This window comes from Balaenoptera ricei, chromosome 3 (genome assembly GCF_028023285.1).
Source record: "Balaenoptera ricei isolate mBalRic1 chromosome 3, mBalRic1.hap2, whole genome shotgun sequence".
Taxonomy (NCBI): domain Eukaryota; kingdom Metazoa; phylum Chordata; class Mammalia; order Artiodactyla; family Balaenopteridae; genus Balaenoptera; species Balaenoptera ricei.
Window position 1 is genome coordinate 76,256,453 of NC_082641.1, and position 24,610 is coordinate 76,281,062.

The 24,610-nt window shown below is 37.6% G+C and overlaps 1 protein-coding gene across 3 annotated transcripts in view; it reads right to left on the reverse strand.

Moving 5' to 3' along the window:
- Nucleotides 1-24,368, reverse strand: part of ARB2A (ARB2 cotranscriptional regulator A) — a 416,169-nt gene extending 391,801 nt beyond the window's left edge. For all 3 annotated transcript variants that reach the window (XR_009502347.1, XM_059916776.1, XM_059916775.1), the window contains exon 1: nt 24,226-24,368. The gene's annotated coding sequence lies outside the window, so the exon portion shown is untranslated. The remainder of the gene's footprint in view (nt 1-24,225) is intronic.
- Between the last annotated feature and the right edge of the window lie 242 nt (nt 24,369-24,610).

A 24,610-nucleotide genomic window follows, 5' to 3' on the forward strand; every position in this document is an offset into this window, starting at 1 on the left:
AAATGTCTAGAACAGGCAAATCCACTGAAACAGAAAGCAGATTAATAAACAGTTTTGGGGAGTTGGGGTGGGGGAGAGAATGAGAAGTGATTGCCAGTGGGTACTTAAGTTTCTTTTTGAGGTGATGATTCCGATAGTCCAAAAGAGATATGTTTACACTGGAGCAGTATTCCTCACTGTGTATTAAGTGGCTCTCTCTCTCCCATCTCTTCTTTAAAGTTACCATGCCAAAGGTCAAGGCACAGTCTCAAAAGGGAGGAGGCTTGACCATTTCATTCATTCTTCTCTTTTCCTTCCATGAAAAAAAAATTGTTAAGTGGACTTCAGGCAGACTCACTTAAAGAACTTCTCTCTTCAAATGTCCCTATCATCCCTTCCACCAGAGCCAGGCTGGCAGCCATCTAGGCCTACTCTATCTAGACACTGGGGGCAAATACATTATTTCCTAGGTATAAAAGGTGAACATTATATATAAAGTTTTTGTAAACCACAGTACTCTAGTCTAGCTTGTTCTAGTTCTGTGCACTGAGGATTCTCTGTTAATGATAATTTGCCTCCCTGGCCTGTCCCTATCCCTTACATACATCTTCCAGTGAGAATCTGGTCAGAAGCACTGATTCACTTTGGTCGTGATTTGTTAATTCTTCGGCCACATACCACCTAAGAGTATCCCAATTTTACCCAATTTCTAATAAGGACTGAAATTTGGTAATAATTGCATTATTATTACTATTATTATTGCAACTGATCCCACACATAATACTAACTGACTTCAAAGTTAGAAATGTACCACATACTATAGGGAAAAATAAAAATGAAGGAAAAACTTGAGCATATAATCAAGCAATTTATTCTGATGCCTGGTGAGCTATACTAATAACACCAGCAATAAAGTTTAATGGCAAAGTTAAGCTTTGTGGAGACCACAGTTGTACTGCAAATAGGCATTTAAGTACCACTCATATCCAGTGTCTACTGACAGTGCACTCCTTATTGTTTATTTAAGGGGAAAATATCTGTAAAGCCTGACTTTACTTAAATGTGTTAACAACTGGGAATGTTACCACTTAAGTGCCTTCAGAATGAAAGATTTTTTTTTTTTTTGGCTTCTGGACTTTCCCAATTCTTTATGAAGTGATAGTACTTTCTAGAATTTAATGTCTGTACCATATTTCAAAAATGACCACATCCTGAGACCAACAGGTGATGAACTCAGAAAGACTTGGGAAGACTCTCTATTGCTGGGATACTACAAATATCTGATGTTAAATAAAGAGAATTAGAAATGTGAAACTTCAAATCACCTTTCTAAACTACAGTATTAGTTACAGTGGCTATTTACTTTATACAGAAAACAATAAACACAATTCATATTGTAACTTGACTAAATTAAAAAAGGATTTGAGGCAGCAAAATTCTCTTATTCCAAAAACAAAGAGCTTTGAACCCTCCTGGCTTCCACAAAATATTTTTCCCCCACTAAAACAACCATCACTTAGCCACACTATTAATTACAGGAAGTTAACTCTGTGGCACTAAAGTTGTCAGCACAAGGACACTGTGTGGAATGATAACCCATTTATATTATTAGACCTATGCTTAAACACAGTATGCCAGATGGCTTTCATTACTATTGTCTACATAAGCACAAAGTAGTAGAATCCTTTCCTATGATCATGAGAGTAAAGAATTTTACAACTAGACTTTACTTCCAACATTATAGTTAAGTTTCCTGAGGAACTCTCCTGTTGAGAATAACTAAACTCAGAAAGTACATTACAAAACATTACCATATCTACAAATGTTACTCACTAAATTAACATAAAGGATGAAAACAATAATAACTTCAATACCTGCAGAAAAGTATTTGATAAAACTCAATACTCACTTTTGGAAGATAAGTAATAGCAAACTAGGAATAAAAAAGAAGGTCCGTAACATGATAGAGAGGTTCAAAAAAATTACAGTAAAATTACTCTCCATGGTAAATTACTAGGAACATTCTCTTTAAAATCACTTATCAGGAAAGAATGCCCTTCATTACCACTTTACTATTACCACTTCTAGTCAAAGTTTTTTGGAGGTTCTAGCCAGTATAAGAAGATATGAAAAAATAAATAAAAATGTATAAGGACTGAAAATAGGAACACAAAGTCACCATTACCTTCAGATGATATGATTATATAAAACAAAAAATCGAAAAATAAGATTTTCAAAAATAAAAAAATAAGAAGAATCTCTACATTAGGAATAAAAAGAGAATTTAGCAAGATGTCTAAAGCAATTTATATATAAAAATAAAGTATATTTATAAATACCAGCAACAATCAGTTATAAGGCACAGTTGTGTTTTTTTTTAAAAAGACATCATTTTTAGCAGCAAAAAATAATTTACATAGTAAGAATAGATCTAACAAAAGTTGTTAAAACGATGTGCAAAAAATGATAAAATGTTACTAACAGACAATAAAGAAGACTGAAATGCATGACGAGATATACCATATTCATGGACAGAAGGACTCAATACTGTGAAAGTATCAAATTTTTCTCTAATTGATAAATGGATTCAATATAATTCCACTCAAACCTAAGAGTTTTTCCACAAATCTTGAAAACAAGTTCAAAATTTTATATGGAAGAACATCGGCCAAGAAAACTAAGACACTCCTAAAAAAGAAAAATATGATAGGAAGACCTGCCTCATCAGGTATCACAGTAATTAAGACAGTATATGATTAGTACTAGAATAGGCAAGTTGACCAATAGAATAAAACTCCAAAGCAGACCCACATAACAGATTCATGTGACACAGATGACACTGACATATCACTGAGCAAAGGGTGAACTTTTCAGTAAGTGGAACAACTGGTTAACTACGTTGTAAAAACTGAAATTAGATACCCACCTCATTCCATAGATAGATATCAATTTTGAATGGATTAAGAGAATAAATGCAAAAAGCAAAACTTTAAACTTTTTAGGGGAAATTATGGGAGACTACGGTTTTGATGTTGGGGCAGGAAATACAATTTAGATATTTACAAAAGAGATATTATTTTACACTCACTAGGCTAGAAAATATTAAGAAGTGACAATACCCAAAGTTAAAAAGAACTGGGTATAATGGAGACTTTTATTTACAGTGCTGATCAAAATATAAATTAATACAACCACTTAGAAAAATTGGCATAAGATATCCAGGTTAAACATTCTCATAATCTTCAACCCAGTAATCTTACATCCTGGTCCACTACTTGGTCTTGTATATGTGTATCTGGAGATGGGTATAAAAATGTTCAGAAAATTTGGTCCCAAAGGATACATATCATCATATCATCAAAAAAAGCCAGTTTATACATTACCTATAGCTGAATAACAAATTACCTCAAAATGTAGTTGCCAAAAACAGTAAACATTTATAATCTCCCACAGGTAATATGGATCAGAAATTTGGAAGCAGCTCAGCTGGGAGGTTCTGGCTCAGATTCATGAGGTTGCAGTCAAGATATACTGGCAAATTTTGGTGACTAATCCCTTGTCGGTCACATCATTTGCAAATATTTTCTCCCAATCTGTGGGTTGTCTTTTCATTTTGTTTATGGTTTCTTTTGTTGTAGAAAAGCTTTTGAGTTTAATGGTCCCATTTGTTTATTTTTGTTTCTATTTCCAATATTCTGGGAGATGGATTGAAAAAGATATTGCTGGGATTTATGTCATAGAGTGTTCTGCCTATGTTTTCCTCTAGGAGTTTTATAGTGTCCAGGAGTTTTATAGTGTCACATATAGGTCTTTAATCCATTTTGAGTTTATTTTTGTGTATGGTGTTAGGGAGTGTTCTAGTTTCATTCTTTTACATGTAGATGTCCAGTTTTCCCAGCACCACTTATTGAACAGAGCTGTCTTTTCTCCAGTGTATATTCTTGCCTCCTTTGTCACAAATTGACCATAGATGCGTGAGGTGTGTGGGTTTATTTCTGGGCTTTCTATCCTGTTCCATTGATCTATATCTCTGTTTTTGTGCCAGTACCATACTATTTTGATTACTGTAGCTTTGGAGTATAGTCTGAAGTCAGGGACCCTGATTTCTCCAGCTGTTTTTCTTTCTCAAGATCACTTTGGCTATTCTAGGTCTTTTGTGTCTCCATACACATTTTAAGATTTTTTTGTTCTAGTTCTGTGAAAAATGCCCTTGGTAATTTGATAGGGATTGTACTGAATCTGTAGGTTGCCTGGGGTAGTGTAGTCATTTTGACAAAACTGATTTTTCTAATCCAAGAACATGGTATATCTTTCCATCTATTTGTGTCTTCTTCGATTTCATTCAGCAGCATCTTATAGTTTCTGGAGTACAGGACCTACTGTATAGCATAGGGAGCTCTGCCTAATGTTATGTGGCAGCCTGGATGGGAGGGGAGTTTGGGGTAGAATGGATACATGCATATGTATGGCTGAGTCCCTTTGCTGTGCACTTGAAACTATCACAACATCATTAATCAGCTATACTCCAATATAAAATAAAAAGTTAAAAAAATTTAACTAAGGATGGATCATAGATTAAAATGTAAAACGTAGGGCTTCCCTGGTGGCGCAGTGGTTGAGAATCTGCCTGCCAATGCAGGGGACACGGGTTCGAGCCCTGGTCTGGGAAGATCCCACATGCCGCGGAGCAACTGGGCCCGTGAGCCACAACTACTGAGCCTGCGCGTCTGGAGCCTGTGCTCCACAACAGGAGAGGCCGCGATAGTGAGAGGCCCGCGCACCGCGATGAAGAGTGGCCCCCGCTTGCCACAACTAGAGAAAGCCCTCGCACAGAAATGAAGACCCAACACAGCCAAAAATAAATAATAAATAAATAATAAATAAGTTAAAAAAAAATTTGTTTCTTTTAAAAAAAAAAAAAAAGTAAAACGTAAAACTACAAAAAAAAAAGAAATACTGGCAAGGTCTACAACCATCTGAAAGTCTGACTGAGGCTAGAGGTGGCTCACTCACACAGATGAATTATTGGTACTGGTTGTTGCTAGACGCCTCAGTATCTCCCCACATGGGCTTCTTCACAGGTCTGCTTGACTATCACCATGCCATGGCTTCTGGCTTTCTCCAGAGAGAGCCAGGAAATCAAGGAGAAAGCTGCAAAATTCTCACCATCACTTCCTCAATATTCTACTGGCACAGACGGCAACCCTATTCAAAGTAAGAAAGGTCTACACAAAGGCATGAATATCAAGAAGGAAAGACTATTGGGGGCCATCTTAGAATCTGGCTACCACAACTGGAAAAGACTGTTCTCCAATTAAAGCAGGGCAGATATACTGTGGTATATTAATAGAATGAATAGTATATACCAGTGAAAGTGAATGAGCCACAACTACACTCAAAAACACAGATGAATGTTCCAAAAATAACTAACACTAAACAACCAAGAATCAGAAAACTATATAAATTACAATAGCATTTATATAGAGCTCAAAAACAAAGTAAACTAAAACAATTTATTGGTATCACAATTTAGGTGATAAAACTTAAGAAAAATCAAGAGAAAAACACAAAATCCAGAATAGTGATTACCACTGGGAAGGTGGGAGGGTTATGAACTTGATAGAAACACAGGGGTCATTGTAAATTGTTGATAGTGTTTTGAGTGTTGGATTGAGTGGTGAATTTAGAGCTGTTCATCATATTATTATGGTCTATAACTTATGTAAGCATTACACATAGGGGGCTACTTTTGAATCAGTATATAATATACATATAATCACACACAGGCCCTGGCTGCATATAATCTTTTTTATTTATCAATGATATATTTAAAATAAATGATAAAGAAAAACACTAAAAGAAAAAGAATAACATAACTAATTTTAGTAGCACTGCCTTTTATAAATTGTTCTTTGGGGTATTTTTTTTTTTTTTTTGTAAATTTATTTATTGTATTTATTTTATTTTTGGCTGCGTTGGGTCTTTGTTGCTGGGTGTGGGCTTTCTCTAGTTGCAGCAAGCAGGGGCTACTCTTCGTTGCGGTGAGCCAGCTTCTCATTGCAGTGGCTTCTCTCATTGCATGCGAGCACGGGCTCTAGGTGCGCGGGCTTTGTTAGCTGTGGTACGCAGGCTCAGTAGCTGTGGCTCACGGGCTCTAGAGCGCAGGCTCAGTTTTTGTGGTGCACGGGCTTAGTTGCTCCGCAGCATGTGGGATCTTCCCAGACCATGTCCCCTGCATTGGCAGGTGGATTCTTAATCGTTGCGCCACCAGGGAAGCCCCAGGGGGTTATTTTTCTTAAACATAATGTTAGGAGTCCAGTCCTGTCTATTTAGTCAGAAATTTGTGGGTCCTACTGGTGAGTGAACCTAAGAAGCAGTTATAAGGAAAAAGGAAACAGGTATTGAGTAAACTTCAGAGCAGCTATATGTCAATAAAATATGATATTACTAAAACCCAAATGATTCCTTGCCTGTTTGGGAATGGAACTACTATTTTGAATAAAAATTGATTTTCTCAAAAGCTTTTGCGCCAGCTATTAAAGAAAGATAAACTGTAAATATGGTTAAAATCTGTATTAAAAATAATATCCCAAAACTTTATAATAAAATATTTTAAAATACAAGTACACACATAAACTATTACGTTTTTGTTCTTTCCTTGGTAACTGCCACTAGTAAGCATAAGTAAAATCTGCCTTTGAAGATATACAAGCAACTAAAATTTTAAAATGCTGGCATAAGAGCCAGTTATAAGCAACTTGAAAATAAAAGATGAGGACGAAGAATCATTTCAGAATGATCTGTCCCCGTGACTACCAAAAGATAGGCTCAGCTAGTCACAATAGACTATTTTCCACAGAGGATCATCTGCCAGTCTTTCAACATGACACAAAAATGGGCTTTAATTTTGAGGAAAAAAAAATCATAACTTTCCTTGTTTTTTCAAAATAAGGTAAAAAAGAAAAAATGCTGTAACAGCAGCCACTGGAGGGAGGACTTGATGTTAAAATGAGAATAAAACCAGCATAAAACATTTTATCCGGTGCTTTGTCTGAAAATAACATTTTGTTAAACTCATTTCTATTTGTTTAAATGACAAATGCTGAAAATACTGCTTTTTCTGCATGAGAGTTAAACTTCCTTTCACTGAAAAACAGATGTTGATTCAACTGTCCTTTATTGGTACACAAATTAGCAGTAAGAAAATTATAAAGCTGCCTGAACTAACAAAGAATTAGCACCAATGCTTAGTCTAAGTATACATTTAAAGGCCTATCCTTCCTGTATTTTGTTCATTTGAAATATTATCCACAAATTTGCTATAAGACCTCAGGCACTACTTAGTCCCTAAGTAACCACCTGAAATTCAACTATTCATAAGTTGGCAGAGCTTCTGTAAACTTGTGGCATTGCTCTTCATGTGGTTGATGGGTTTGGTTTTGCTCTTAATGAAAATATTCATATATTTTATTATTCATTCATGTAAACCTGGTTTTACACACACACACACACACACACACACACACAGACACACACACACACATACTACAAGGATCCCAAAGTAAGCTGCAAGCCTCCAGGGCTGGCCCTTTACAGACCACTAAGCCTAAGGATATTATTTAAGACAAGTTTAAATAAAGATTCAAAACATAAAATCATAGAACTGGAAAGGCATAGAAGTGGGCTCTTTCACAATTCCAGTCTCTATTTTATTAATGGTTATCTACTAAACAATAGACACCAGGCTTGTATAAAGCCCTGAAACAATTCCAAACCTAACATCACTTCCCTTTTTAAAATGATTGCTTAACAATCAATATTTTGGAGTTGACTTCTTAAACTCAAGAATCCTACTGTGATTTAATCAGTGAGCCAACAAAACTGTCAGTTCTGAATAAGAACCATTCAGAAGAAAAAGCAAGAAATGAGGTGTAAACTCTGAGGCGCATAGAGATTCTTCATCTGACAGATAGTCTATTGAATAGGGAACACCTAAACTAAGAAAACGGTTTCAAAAAATAAATTGGTAATAACAAATATGAAGAGTATAATTCAAACACTTATGCCAAAAGTTTATTTATATTTTAAATTTACATGGAAATTCACTATTTCAGGACCTCTGTAGTATAGTTTTAATTTTTTACTTTTATGAAGTAAATAGTTGGTCCTTCATTTATATATTTTAATTTTTAGATATAGCTAATATTCATATGCCTTTAAAAACGAGTAGAAAACAGTAATTGGAAAAATGCTAAATGTATTCATTTTCCAACAATAAACCAAAAACTAAAGTTTTGTAATTATGGAATGTCTAGAAAAAGACAACCTCACTTGAATGTTTTGCAGAAACTGAAAACAAGTCTTAGGCAGTAATACATCTTAATAAGTAAGGTAACCAACAGTTCCGTAATTCTGTAGGTGAATATATGCGTTATATTTCAAGGCTGAATTAACTAAAACAGATATAAATGACCATCGATTTGAAAATTGTGCTGCAATTCCTATCAGGTCAACATTTAGACAAAACAAAAGGTAGTTGGGCTCTGAGAGAAATACATTTCATGTTTACAGCCTAAGACTCTCTAAGGAAGAATTTTTTTCTTATTTTTAGAGTAATCTTAACTAAAGTGTGTAACTCAATTTTGCTAAGATTTTTTTTCCATGTTTTCATAAGAAAATTTACTGCTTAATTTAAAAAATGAAATTTAAACTTAAGACATAAAACATTTCTACTCTGAAACATTTCTCATTCATTAATTACTATTCTGGAAATATTTTCCTCAAATAGTGTGCTCCCTAAGTACATCACGAAATTTAGCTCTTTGTATTTTATATTATGGTCAGCTGTATACAGGTCATATCACCTCTCTGAGGATAAGGGCTGTTTTCCTCATCCTGACATGTCTTACACATTATGGGCTCATTAATGTTGACTTAAACAGGGCCTGTTTATAAAATGATCAAAGCCTATTAAAGCAAATAACATTCCCAAGAAATGGACAGAGGAAGGATAATTAATGCAAAAATGAGTCCTTGGGAATTCCCTGGCGGTCCAGTGGTTAGGACTCTGTGCTTTCACTGCCAAGGGCGTGGGTTCAATCCCTGGTCGGGGAACTAAGATCCGACAAGCTGTGCAGTGTGGCCAGAAATTAAACAAACAAACAAATAAATACATTTTAAAAATGAGTCCTTTATTTTTGAAACTGTATTTACACAATTGTAGTAAATAAGTAACACTAAATGACATTCTTTCAAATGAAACCTATTAGCTAATCTAGATTACTTAAATAAAAAATATTGATACTACTAGAGGATACGGTTGGATTTAGATGATATAGTCAAGGTCTTATTCAGAAAGAACCAATATGGGACTTCCCTGGTGGCACAGTGGTTAAGAATCCGCCTGCCAATGCAGGGGACACGGGTTCAAGCCCTGGTCCAGGAAGATCCCACATGCCAAGGAGCAACTAAGCCCATGTGCCACAACTACTGAGCCTGCGCTCTAGAGCCCGCGAGCCACAACTACTGAGCCTGCATGCCTAGAGCCGGTGCTCGGCAACAAGAGAAGCCACCGCAATGAGAAGCCCGCGCACCTCAACGAAGATTAGCCCCCGCTCTCCCAACGAGAGAAAGCCCGCGCACGGTAACAAAGACCCAACGCAGCCAAAAATCAATTAATTTTTTAAAAAGTTATTAAAAGAAAAGAACTAATAGACAGTAGGAACAAAAGTCATATAGAAGCATACGGTTTACATAATATATATAGTCAGGTCCTCATTCAAATGGAAGCAATACACACTGAAAATAATAGCCCTAAGGAAACACAGTATCACTTCATTATTGGTTTGGTCAGTGCCTAATACAATAGTTTAGGGCTTTGGTAAAGCTGGGTTCAATATGTGGTGTAGGTTTGAGACACAGGCAGACCTTCCTATCTTTTTCTAAGTTTCAAACTAATTTTAGGATTTCAGAATCTTCTGAAATGCATAGTAGACCAATAAACATTAGGGCTGAATAAACAACTACATGGAAAATATAAAGCATATATGATATTTTAAAAGTCATATGGCCCAATAAAAGTACAAGATTGATCAAATGAGAAACTTCTCAATGAAGAGGGCAGCAACAGAAGAAAGAAAAGGCATTCTCCCTCAAATATCACTGTAATTTTCACCTTAAAGTCAATATGTAAACAATCCCAACTGTTTTATTTACACAGATTTTAAATATGTGACAGACACTGGCAAACTAGCTCATAAATGGGAAAGAGAAGAACCACAAGATTTCAAGCCACATTAAACAGTATATAAACATCTGAGTGCAACAAATTCTGACATTTTCAACACTGATTTTCCATTCCAGTCACTTGGAATGCAATGCCAGGTAAATAGAAGAGAGTGGGAAAATCATGGACTAAAAAGTAGTAAGAAATGAGGATGGTGTTCCTTCTACACCCTAAGCATTTCTCACTAAAAAATATGAAAGGTCAGTTCCAGGAGTGGAGAACTAAGTGCAAACAACTACAAGTTAGAATATAAAACCCTCTGGCTCTTCTCAGCAATCTATGATGTCTTAAGCATAATATATAGGGCAGACAGACAATCAGTGTCTTCCAAAGTTCACAGTATAATAAATTAATGAACAAAATAAATCAAATACCATGTTATCTACCCTATCCACATCTTAATTCTCCATTGAATTTAAATGCTTTATAGCTACTACAATACCACGTGGGCAGTTACCTATCAAATCATACCTGGTGTCAAAAAGGGGGAACATATGCAACTCAAAGTTTTCTAAGCCAGACGAGTGTCTTCCCTGAGAGAAGACAAATTATCAGCCTAGAGAAGAGTTATGACTGCAAAAGCATTGAGTAATGAGTGCAAAATTAAAAATGTTGAAAAACTGAATTCTTTCTCCCTCAGATCAGTAACAAGGTAAGAATGCCCACTTTCACCATTAAGTGGATTAACAAAATTAAACATGTATAGGGTACATAAAATGCAGTATTTGATTGGCTTTGTCCATTAACTTATGAATACCCATTCTTATCATTAAGTGAACTGAGAAAGGTTAATGTAGAAAAGTTGTTGATAAATAAAATGTAGTATTTGGCTTTGTTCATAAGTTTATTACAAAGTGAACTTTGGACACATGGGTAACCTGCCTGCCCCACACATGATGCTTAAGTCAATATACTTAGCTAAGGAAAAAAAAAAGGATAGAGATTAGAAGCTAAATTATGCCTGATTGCATTTATATGACTGTTTACATAGAAAATCCTAGAGAAACTACAAAACAACTACTATTGCTAATAAATAAATTTAACGTGGTGAGAGACTACAAGGTAATTATATAAAAAGCAACATTATTTATATAAACATATACATATAAATGTCAAGAACAATCAGAAAATTTGAAAGAAATTTCATTTCAGTGGTGCCAAAAAACATAAAATACCTAAAAGTAAATCTAATAAAAGCTATCCGAGACTGCTACACTAAAAACTATTTTGCTGAGAGAAATCAAAGACAACCTAAATAAAAGGAAAGAAATACCATTTTCATGGATTAGAAAATTCAGTATTTTTATGATGACATTTCTCCCCAGATTGATTTATAGATTCAGCACAATCCCAATCAGAATCACAACAGGCTATTTTGCAGATATTGGCAAGCTAATTCTGAAGTTCATATAGAAATGCAAAAGATTTAGAATAACCAAACCAAATTTCTAGCAGAACAAAGTGGAAGATGTACCTTACCTAATTTCAAGACTTAACATAAAGCTACAGTAATCAAAACAGTTTGGAATTAATATAAAGATAGACATATACATCAATGAAACAGAATAGAGTCTAAAAATAGACCAACACACTGGAAGTCAGTTGATTTCCAACAAAGGTGCTAGTCTATTCAACAGAAGAAAAGTCTTCAATAAATGGTGTTGATTCAAATGAATTATCTGTTTGGAAAAGATAAAAACCAACTTTTACCTCACATCATACATAAAAACTGACTCAACATAGATCACGGACATGAATATAACACCTAAAATTATAAAAATTTAGAAGAAAACACAGGAGAAAATCTTTGGAACCTTAGAGCAGGCAGTTTTCTCAGAACAACAATAAAAAAAAAACCCACAAATCATAAAAGTATAAAAATTGATAATCTGTGCCTCATTAAAATTAAAAATGTTTGCTTTTCAAAAAATAACATTAAGAAAATGAAAAAGAAGCCACAGAATGGAGAAAATATTTGGAAGACACACACACACAAAAAAAACTTATACAGATTATATTTTTTAAAAAACTCTTACAACTCAATAATAAGACAAGCAAATTTAAAAGTAGGCAAAAGATTTAAACAGCTACCTCTTGAGAGAAGACATACAAATGACCAATGAAAAATGGCAGAAGAAAACATTTGGGGGCGACGGAAATATTCCTTATCTTGACTGTGATGAGAGTTTCAAGGAAGTATGCTAAAACATCAAATTATATAAATATGTACAATTTATTGCTCTTCAATTATACCTTAAAGCTACAACAGATAAAGGTGGAGAGACTTTTTAAATGTTAAAATAGATGGTAATTGGCATGATTTATTCTATTTCCCTAAAATCTTTACATGTTAAGGTAGTACTCATTCCATGGAGAATGATATATCCTGTGGTTAGAAAAAAGTATGACAAATATATAAACTATTACTTGAGGAGGGATTATTGCTACATTTCAGCCAAACCTTATTATTTATTCTAAGAGAAATTAGCAAATACACACAAATAGAAAAATAACCTAAATATCACAAGTATTTAGCTTTGACTATAATTATAACTGCTATTGAAGAATTCATAAGACTGTCAACCAGAAAAATAGCTCTAAATATTGAAATTTCAAGCAGTCATATACTTTCTTAATACATTAGAAATAATTAGACTTCTAATCCTACTACTCAAGTCAACTGAGCAATATATACACACATGAAGAGAGCAAAAAAGAAACTTAAGCTGAACTTCAATGAGTGTCTAATAACTTACGTAGATTTTAGAGAGCTGGGGAGTAGATATGGACATGTGGTATTTCATGCAAAAGCTTTAAAACTAATGACCTTTATTGAATCAGCAGACCTACAGTTTCCTATCATTCCTTCATTCATTCGCATAATAAAAATTTATTAAATGCCTCAAACATATCAGATTCTGTGTTTGACAGAAGCGATGCCAAAAGGCAGTAGAATATATGGTTAAGACAACTGACACTGGGGCCAGAATGCCTGCGCTTAAATTTTAACTCTGCCATTTATTCTATGTAACACCTAGGGCAAGGTACTTAACCTCCAGGTGTGCAGTGAAAGGTTAACTCAGAAGGCTTGGGATGTCCAAAATCTGTATATTCTATAGAAAGGACTGGCCCTTGACTGGCTTCTGGGAGATAACCTATAGGTCCTTGGAATATCATGCCTGATAATAGTATCTCCATACGCCTGAGGCCTTGGGCCATGCCATACAGTTTATACTAACCATATGATTTATGGTGAATGCATGTTTTTATTCACCTGGATCCTGTGGCATGCTGTATCAGTTTGATCTCTGCGGGGGCTGGAGATTGAGTTGGTCATGGGGGCACTCCATGCCTATGTGACTGACACTCTAAAAACACTCAGGACACCAAGGCTCAGGGGAGTGTCCTTGGTTGCTAACACTTTGCACTTGTTGTCACACACTGTTGCTGGGAGAATTAAGCACTTTCTGTATGACTTTTGAGAGAGGACAAGTGGAAGCTAATACCTAGTTTCTCCTGGACTCAGCCCTATGTGCTTCCTATGTGCTTTTTCCATTTGCTGTTTTTAATCTGTATCCTTGCACTGTAGTAGACTGAAACTGTGAATTTAATAGCTTTTCTGAGTTCTGGGAGTACTTCCAGCAAATCATCAAACCTAAGGGCGGTCCTGGAGACCCTCAATACTGTAACCTTGTCTCCACATCTAAAAAATGCACTTAACATTACTACCTACTTAAAGGATAGCTGTGGGGATCAAATGAACTAATGTATTTTTTTTAAATAAATTTATTTATTTTATTTATTTTTATTTTTGGCTGTGCTGGGTCTTCGTTGCTGCGCACAGGCTTTCTCTAGTTGCAATGAGCGGCAGCTACTCTTCGTTGCGGTGCACGGGCTCCTCATTGCAGTGGCTTCTCTTGTTGCGGAGCACGGGCTCTAGGCGTGCAGGCTTCAGTAGTTGCAGCACGCGGGCTCAGTAGTTGTGGCTCGCAGGCTCTAGAGCACAGGCTCAGTAGTTGTGGCGCATGGGCTTAGTTGCTCCGCGGCATGGGGGATCTTCCCGGACCAGGGCTCGAACCCGTGTCCCCTGCATTGGCAGGCGGATTCTTAACCACTGCGCCACCAGGGAAGCCCTGAACTAATGTATTTTATGTTCTTAGAACAATACCTGGCATATAATGTTTGCTGCTTCTCATGATGTTACAAAAATAAATGGTCCTAGCAACTGAATAGCTTGGTCCAGTGAGAGAGGCCATTAACTAATAAAATTGCAAGTGCTAAAACATTACGCATAATGTACCAAAGGAACAAGGAGCATCACTTCCCTCTTTCGGATCCCCAACACTGTTGTCTTAATTTAGGTCCCCATTATCACTCATTTTCTAACTTAGAATATCCTCTTAATAACATAATCCTTACAGGATTCGCTGACATCACCATAACCACTGCCACCACCAGCCCCACCACTGCCTGACCCAACTGTATATTCCTTTAACCTGATTCCACATTCTTAGAATCCATTCCCACACACAATTCCCTGATTTCTATTGATATAAACTGACGAAAATCACACACATCTTCGTGCAAACTTTTTACCTCACCCTCTGGGGTCTGTTTGGACTCAAGTTTGGTTATAGGTCTAGAAGCAAGGGAAGGTGGTTGGAATAAGAAAAGAGGAAGATCAGCAATCCACTGTGGGCAACTCATGGGAGGCCATTACAGGTTCTTTAGACCAGGGGAGACAGGCCTCCTGGGAAGGAGTAGAAGGGTTGCTTCTATTGGCAAAGAAGGTTCAAGAGAATTTAGAGATCCAAGGTGTCTAGCTTCACCAGAAACTGCCTATATGTACCCATCCCAATTCTCAAGGTCCCAATCCTTCCTTTAGGATTGCGAATTCAAGTTGTGCTGTAATTCGGTCAACCACGTGATTTGTTTTACAGAAACCTAAGTACTGCAACTACTTTTAGGGCAGCAGTAGAAACCAACTGGTACCTGGAAGTGGAATGCTGCCATACCAAAAAGCTCAAGAATGGCTTGAGGAACCAGGCAGAGGGCTCTGAAAAGAGTGTTAGAGAAAGCCTACAGCAGCCCGAAGAATCTGTTAATAGACGCCCCATGGTCTTTGATAAGGCTGTGGGTGAGGACCTGCAAGAAAGCAAAGTAAGTTATTGGAAACTCGAGGAAGGGGTTGTTATGTAGTGGCAGCAATTTCAGTATCCCATGGAATTATATGGAAAGTAGAAAATGTACCTCATGAAGTGGTTGATCTAACAAGGAGATTTCCAACTAGAGTGCTGAATGTGCCACCTGGTTCTTTTTGCTGCTAACAGTAAAACATGAGAAGCCAGAAATAAACTAATAAAAGGACTGTTAAACAAAGAGGAGCCACGACTTTCTCTGTAAAAGATACTGTCAAGGGAATGAAAAAAGCCAGAGACTGAGAGAAAATATTTTCAAAAGACATATCTAATAAAGGTATCTTATTCAATATATATGAAGAACTCTTAAAACTCAACAATAAGAAAACAACCCAATTAAAAAATGGGCAAAAGACCTGAACAGACACCTCACCAAAGAAGATATACAGATGGAAAATAAGCTTACAAAAAGATGTTCAACATCATGTCATTAAGGAATTGCATATTAAAACAACAATGGGATACCACTACACACCTATCTGAATGGCTAAAATCCTTAACACTGACAACACCAAATGCTGGCAAGGATATGGAGCAACAAGAACTCTCATTCATTGTTGGTGAGAATGCAAAATGATACAGCTATGTTGGAAGACAATTTGGCAGTTTCTTCCAAAATTGAACATATTCTCACCATATGATCCAGGATCATGCTCCTTGGTACTTACCCAAATTAGCTGACAACTTATGTCCACACAAAAATCTGCATACAGATATTAATAGCAACTTTATTCATTACTGCCAAGCTTAGAAACAACAAAGGTGTCCTTCAGTAGGTGAATGAATAAATCAATTGTGGTACATCCATACAAAAGAATATTATTCAGCAGCACTCAAAAAAAAAAAAAAGCTATCAAGTCATGAAAAGACAGGGAGGAAACTTAAAAGTATATTACTAAGTGAAAGAAGCCAACCAGCAAAGGCCTGCATACTGTATGATTCCAACTATATGATATTCTGGAAAAGGGAAAACTATGGAGACTAAAAAGATCAGTGGTTGCCAGGGGTTACGGAGGAAGGATGGCTGAATATGCATAATAGAGAGGATTTTTTAGGGAAGTGAAACTAATCTGTATGATGCTAGGATGTTTTCAATGATAAAATGGAGCCATCTAGTTTCTTAGAAGTACTTGCAGTGTTCCTAATGCAGATTAAATTTCACCATTAAATCACTCACACTGTTTCAAAATAATGAAATATTACCTATAAACAAAAATACTCTTACAATTACCTGTGAAATACATTAGCATGAATTGATTTTATCATATTAGTCACCTAGAAAAAAGTAGGAAAAGACCCTAAAAGAACAGGCTACAGATCAAAAATGCTTTGATGGTGGACGAAAGAGGTCCAAAATGGTCTCCAGTAAAACCAACTTTGTTGGATCCTAGAACCAAACCTAGAGCCATCCTGTATAAAGTTCAGGCCAGAATCCAACCTACAGGAAAGACCCTACCACCTATCATTTTTCATTCCATTTTTCCTTCTTCCTTTCTTCTACTTCCATGTACCAACTTTTTTGCTCAATCACTTTAGATGGTATATAATCTAAAAGTCCTCTTTGAGGCCTTTCTTTCTTTCAAGTTTTTGAACAATTTCAGATGATTCAACTTTAAAGTGGGTCTATGGGAAACTGAGTTCATCGAACTCTTAACATTCTTCCACTAGAGCACACGGAACCCAACCGCTGATTAAGAAAAAGAAAAGATCAGTCATGAACTGGTGTATTAGTCTGCTCCAGCTGCCATAACAAAATACTGGAGTGGCTCACACAACAGAACTTTATTTTCTCACAGTTCTGAAGGCTAGAAATCTCAGATCAAGGTCTGGTAGGGTTGGATTTTGGTGAGAACTTTCTTCTTGGCTTTTAGACAGTCACCTTGTTGCTGTGTCCTAACATGACAGAGAGGGAAATCAAGTGAGATCTCAGGTGTCTCTTCATAGAAAGACACCAATCCTATCAGATCAAGGTCCCACCCATATGACCTCATTTAACCTTAATTACTTTTGGGGGGTTAGGGCTTCAACATACGAATTTTGAGAGAATGCAACTGAGTCCACAGCAATTAGAAAGTATCAAGGGATAACATCATGTGTAGGAACATTTGTGTTATAACATTCTTGATACTTTTCCAAACAGCCTCAATCTTAGAAGATAGGGTGCTTCAACATCATCAGTTCACTTGGCCCTGCTTTCAAATGCTAAAGCCATTCTTATCCCTAATCAGAGGAAGGAAGAAGCAGAGAAAGGAGATGTGAAAGGTTTTGGACAACTACACAGTTAGATGGCACAGTCAGCACAAGAGATAACCTCCACTTCTAAGCCAATTACAAGTTCAAAGGACTCCCAAAGCCCTGTCAGGCTTGATAATTCACTAGGAAGACCCAAAGAAGTCACTGAAAACTGTTATACTCATGATTATAGTTTACCACAGGAAAATTAATACAGATTAACACCAAGGAAGGGAAAAAGCATATCGGACAAAGTTCAGGAGAGTACCAAACATAGAGCTGCTGATGTCCTCTCTCTGTGAAGTTATGGACATGTTGTTCTCTTGCTAACTATATGTCATAATATGCACAGACTATTGTCAACCTGGAAAGCTAACAGGAGACATGGTGTTCAGAGTTTTATTGGGGCTCCATTACACAGGCACGACTGAATGACTGCCCACATGGTTGATCTCAGTTTCCCGGTCAACTGATACCAAGGGACCCAAAGCCCCTACCCTAAGTCATATAGTCTATCTGGCTACGGGCAGCCTCTACCCTAAATCACACTGTTAGACGATGTGACCCAAAGCTCCAAGGAAAACAAAAATACTAGAGATTACCATCCAGAAGCTGAGGGCAAAGGGCAGACCTCTTTTGGGGCAAGGTTAAATCCTTTACCATACAGGAGACAAGAGAAACCAGTCAATAGTTCCTATTGCCTAGAGGCAAGTCCAGGCCCCTTATCAAACTATACAACATTCTCCTCACATCCTCTGCCCCTCCCCCCATGACTTGGTTCCTATCTCTTTCTCCAACTCCATCTCTCATTACAATCAAACTTTCTGCTCTAGTAGTTGCAAATTCCTTTTAGTGTTTTACAAATACCAGACTGCTGAGAGCTATTTCTTCTGTCTAGAAACCCTTTCCACTATTTATTTTTTTAAATCTCTTAGATTTATCACTTTAAATTTATGTATTTATTTATGTATTTTTGGCTGTGTTGGGTCTTCGTTTCTGTGTGAGGGCTTTCTCTAGTTGCGACAAGCGGGGGCCACTCTTCATCGTGGTGCGCGGGCCTCTCACTATCGCGGCCTCTCTTGTTGCGGAGCACAGGCTCCAGGCGCGCAGGCTCAGTAGTTGTGGCTCACAGGCCTAGTTGCTCCGCGGCATGTGGGATCCTCCCAGACCAGGGCTTGAACCCGTGCCCCCTGCATTGGCAGGCAGATTCTCAACCACTGCGCGACCAGGGAAGCCCATCCACTTTATTTTTAAATGACTCATCCTTAAGTTTTCAACTTAGGTATCATTTTCTCCACAAAGCCTTTCAATAACCCCAGGTAAGGCATTGTGCCTCTCCCATACCATCCTATACATACTTCTATCATAATACAAAAAATTTTGCTGAAGTCTTGTCTTTATAGCAGACACCCCAACCAGCACATAAGATCCTCAAGTATGGGGTCCAGACTGCCTTATGACTAGGTATCCATCTTTTACTGATTCAGATAACTGAGACCCTGCCTAACTATTGTCTTGTTTTCCTTGCCTCATATTTCAGTTCATGTAGATCTTGGGCCCTTCCCTGTTCCTTTATCCCTCCCTTCTCCCCATCTCTTTCGAGACCAGTGCCCAATCCCCATTCAGCTAACACTTGTTGACAAACCCCCTTTCTTTTCTGCCAATACTTCCTTTACCTCCTGATCTGATCCTTCCTCTCCTCTCTGCCACCCAACCAATTCCTGGATATTACCATTTAAGATAAATACTCCAACTACATTAAAGGGTATTAAACCAAATGGACCAAGATGATTGATTAATTCCCGAACTACTTGAGTTAGTAACAGAGTCATTTCCATAGTACAGACAAAAACGATGATATCAAGAAGAATGGGGTAATTCAAATCAAGAGAGCATCTCACCTATCAATTAATCAAACTTTTCAACTTCTTAAACTGCATCACCTCGAGTTATAATCTTGGTCACAATTCTAGCTTGTTCCATGTTCTAAACAAAGCACACAAAACTAAGCTATGCTTTGTAAATGAAAAGGGTATCACACTCCTTCATTACCTTGGATATTAACTCCAAATTCTTTTTTAAATAGAGATACTGTGTCTGTTGAGCCACATATAGTATCTTTCATGTTGCTTTCTTATACCTATCACAGATAATGGCAATGTGATTAGCAGAGGATAGGAATAGTAGCCACATCCCACAGCCATTGGCAGTTACAATGTTGGGTATTAGTTGCTATCATTCCCTTAATTAGCTATTAAAGGGCCTTACAAGGCCCAAATCCACAATCTTAGTCTTATTAGCACCTCTCTAACCTCTGAGCAAATCAACCCTAAGTATATTATCAACCTAGACCACGCTTAAAATATTCAATCTGCTATAAAGAAATGGAAACAAACACACAATAAATGCTTTGCTTCAATGATCTGTCTTCACAGTGATGTTTTTCCCTACAGTAAAAATTATCTCTGTTATCTATACTGCAGTATCTATATTGCAAAAATGAACTGTTCTCAAAAAAAAGGAGACAAGAATACAATATCAGAGAAAGCAGCACAGCACTGTTACCTCTAAATTATCTTTAACTTAGCTGTAAAATGTTAAGCAAGTCAGTCATCTGCTACCTCATCTGTAGCAAATTAATCAATTTTAATTTGTCAAAGAGTGATAAGCAAAAATGTGGTACAATTTTTCATTCACTACTTTAAATCAAAGCAAAGTAATCAACTTAAATAAGCTTTATAACTGGAACAGTTAGCTAAATGCAGTACCCAAAGAGTATTTAATAAACAATAGGGTACAAAACATTCAATAGTTTAAAAAAAAAAAAAAGATGTGTTACCTTGCACTAATGGGTCATCAGCCATTCTGAATAAAAAAATTCCTTCCTCTCTTAAACAGATAATGTAAAAAATTTTTTCTTAACAATGCTGAACATTGTTAAATTACACATTACTCATTAAATTACTCAAACCTCATTACTCTATGGTTGGAAATGATGTGATACATGGTCTGAACAACTTAGTTTACTTCTGTAGGACTGTATACACTGCACACCCTCCAAATACTAACTGCTGAACCAGATGAACCGACATATGTTACTTGGTATACAGTAGGTCTTACTGAATCACTTAAGGCCAGGTGGCTGACTTCAGAACCACATGCTGAGATACAGCCGGTGATTTGCACTTTCACCCTGTCCCCCATCCCATTCCAATCTGTAGAGCTATATTACTCTGTCACTTTGTTGCCAGGTCCCCCTCTTCTGCTGTCAGTTCTGGTGCTTACGGTCCATTACTGTTACTGATCTCCTTTGCCATTCTCCATCTAGCTACATCCAACTGCTAACACTTCTTTTTCTGTTTCTTCAACATTTTTCTCTCTTTTCCTGCTCTTCTCAGCTACCAGAAAAAAAGAGATCTACTTCACAGCCACAGTCAGCCAAATGATACACTCCTTTCCTTCTAAATAAAAAGAAAAAAGAATCAAAGCAGGTGGGGATGATCTTTGGCTTTTCAGAACTCTTTTCATCACAGTCTGATACCCAGAGGTTCATTCATTGTTACAAAAGATGCTTTATGGTTTCTTTTACTTCTAAGTTTGGAGTTACTGCAGATACTTGGTCTACAGACAATTTAAGTTTTTACAACTACAGTATTTTAGGGTTAAAAAAGTAACAGAAGACAAGGTGGCTGCTTTCTTAACCCTTAAAAAATTTACTCAAAAAAACCTGCAAAATTTTCTATTAAGATCAGACCTTAAGGGGAGTTCCTTGGTGGTCTAGTGGTTAGGATTCTGGGCTTCCACTGCCATGGCCCGGGTTCAATCCCTGGGAACTGAGATCCCACAAGTCATGTGGCACAGCCAAAAAAAAAAAAAAAAAAAATCAGATCTTAAATGAATAGTGCTCCAAAGAAGATATACATATGGCCAAAAAGCATATGAAAAGATGCTTAATATCACCAACCAGTAGGGAAGTCAAAACCACTGAGATACTACTTCACACCCATTAGGATGGCTATTATTCAAAAAAAAAAAATAAGAGAGAAAATGTGCTTGGTGAGGACATGGAGAAGTGTTGGTGATGATGCAGAGAAAATGGAGCCTCCATGCATTGCCAGTAGGAATGTAAAATAGTGTAGCCATTGTTGTTAATAATGTCAATACTTAAAAAAATAAACATAGAATTAACACATGATCCAGCACTTCCACTTCTGGGTATATAACCAAAAGAAATTAAAGCAGAAGACTCAAACAGATATCTGCACACTCATGTTCATAGCAGCATTATTCAAAATAGCCCAAAGGTGGAAGCAACCCCAGCATTCACAGACAAATGAATGGATAAACAAATTGTAGTCTATATATACAATGGAATATTATTCAGTCTTAAAAAGGAAGAACATTTTAACATATGCTACAACATACATGAACCTTGAAGACACTATGCTAAGTAAAATAAGCCAGTGACAAAAGGACAAATGTCATTATGATTCCACTTATATGACGTATCTAGAGCAGAAACAGAAAATTCATAGAGAAAGTAGACTAGTGGTCGCCCAGTGCTGAGGAGAGAGGGGAATGGAGAGTTAATGTTTAATGGGTACGGAGTTTCAGATGGGAAAGATGAAAAGATCTGGAAATGGATGGTAGTGACAGCTGCATAACAATGTGAATGTACTTAATTCCACTGAAATGTACATTTAAAAATGGTTAAAATGACTAATTTTGTTATGTATATTTTACCACAATTAAAAAAAAAAGAAATGAAAAGTAAAGTTGACATAAGTTAGCTTATTTCACTTGCTACTTAGTTATCCACGGCCACTGTACAAACCCAATCTGACCCTAAAACAGACAGCTCAAGTTATGTTCAACTGAGTAAATAGTGCTTAATTTTGTTTGCACTAATGAAAAGTTTGGAAACATCTCTATGTATCTGAAGACATCAGATTATCCTCATAGAGGTCTGCCTGGGAAAGCTGAGAAAAACAGGCTGTCAATAAAAAAGATCTCTCAGGCTCATACAAAACACTGAGTAAATATTCTTGAGATTTTTGAACACTGACGCCTCCATGCCTATATCCTTGCTATTCCAAGATATACCAAATACATTCCTGCCTCAGGGCCTTTTCCTAGCCTAAAACACATACCCACATACCTGCAGAGCTCACTCTCTGATTTCATTCAGATCTCTACTCAAAAGTCCTCTTATCAGAGAGGCAGGTTTTGACCACCCTATTTAAAACAGCATCCGCCATCATTCTCTCTCCCCTCAACGTGCTTTATTTTTCTTCATAGCCCTTATCACTACCTGATATATCTACTTGCTAACTGTCCTCCTCTATCCGCTACAGTGTAAATTTCAGAACAAAGACCGCCCATTTTGTTCACTATTGGAAGCCCAGCAACTATAATACCACCTGGCACACTGAAGATGGCCCATAAATACCTTTTAATGGAATGAGTGGGTGCATGGTTACGGTTTCATAGGTCATGCTGCCCTCTTGGCATTGGTGCTATTCTACCATTTACCAGCTTCACACAACAGCCACTGCTTCTAAGCCCTCCAGAGCATTCCCGGTTTAGGCTTAAGTGGAAGGAACACTTAAAGAGTCAGAGAGAAGCCTGGTACCAGTATGTCAAAAAACTGCTCCCTGGCTTATTTTCTAAATACATCAAATGAATACAGTATATCTGTCCCTCACAATGAGGGATAAAAAACAAGCACGAAGAATACACCTCTAACACCGCTTTAAGACAAAAAGATACCGTCGATTGCATCACATTTCACCTGTTTTGATAAACGGTACAAGGCACTCGCTAGCCTGAAAACCAAAGGATTTTCCCTCTGCAACTTTTCAGAGGATTTGGGGAAACAGACAAAGGCAACAAGACTGTCAATAAATACAGCCAGACATTAAGTAACCAATTACTTGGCATAACAAATACACACTCTGGAGCACTAGAAGAATATGTTAAATCTCTGGATGAGGGAAAGAGAAGACTGCCTCCAAAATATACCTAACTTTATTTCAAAGTCAAAAGTATTCAATTAAGAATTCATCCCAGTGAAATGTCCCACCAGCGCCCATGCATGTTACAAGTTTGGGGAGCATTTTATAACTGCACTTTCATCTTCTGTCTACAGCGAATGTCTTCTGGTAAAGGTTTGGCAGGTGATGATCATTTTTGTAGAAAAATCTTCAACCAGAGAACCACCAAACCTCCCCACCTGAGAAAGCTTAGAAAGGCCCATTACGCTACAGTCTCCAGGCTCCCAGAACCCCAAACGTCCAAGAGTAAGGCGACTCATCCAGGGAACACACGTGTCCTGCCCCGCCTCGGAAGTGGAAATGGCAGGTGTAAGCTGCCCATCAGTGGGGTCCTGGACACAGGGCAGAAGTGTCCGCAGGAAACGCGGCGCCAGCGACCCCCGCCCGAGACGAACCAAGGCCAGCCTCTTCCTCTGATTCCGGCCCAGGCCTGCCCCCCCCCCCCCGGAGCTCACAACCCGGCAAACGCAGGTCCTACCTGAGCTCTGCCCCCAGCTACAGGGCTGTGGGGGGAGGCGGGAGGAGGCGTGGCCTTCCAGCTCGCCAGCCGAACTCCCTCGTGCGGTTGTTACGACTTTCCCTCTCCGGATCCGCGCCCCGAACAAGTTCCAGTTGCACTTCCGGGGTCCGCAGGAGACTGAAACGTCATTGCGCACACGGCGGCGGCGGCCGCGACAAGCCGGAAGGAGGCGGGGCGTGTTCGCTGGGTTGGTGCTTGTGGCGGTAGGTGGGCAGGGAGAGAGAGGCGTGCGGGAGGGAAGGATTATCCTGTTATATCCCTGTGGGCTCTCTTCGCCTTTCCTTCGCCCTTTCTTCTGAAGTAAGGGACACCCCTTCCTGGGTAACTTCAGAGTATGGGGCCA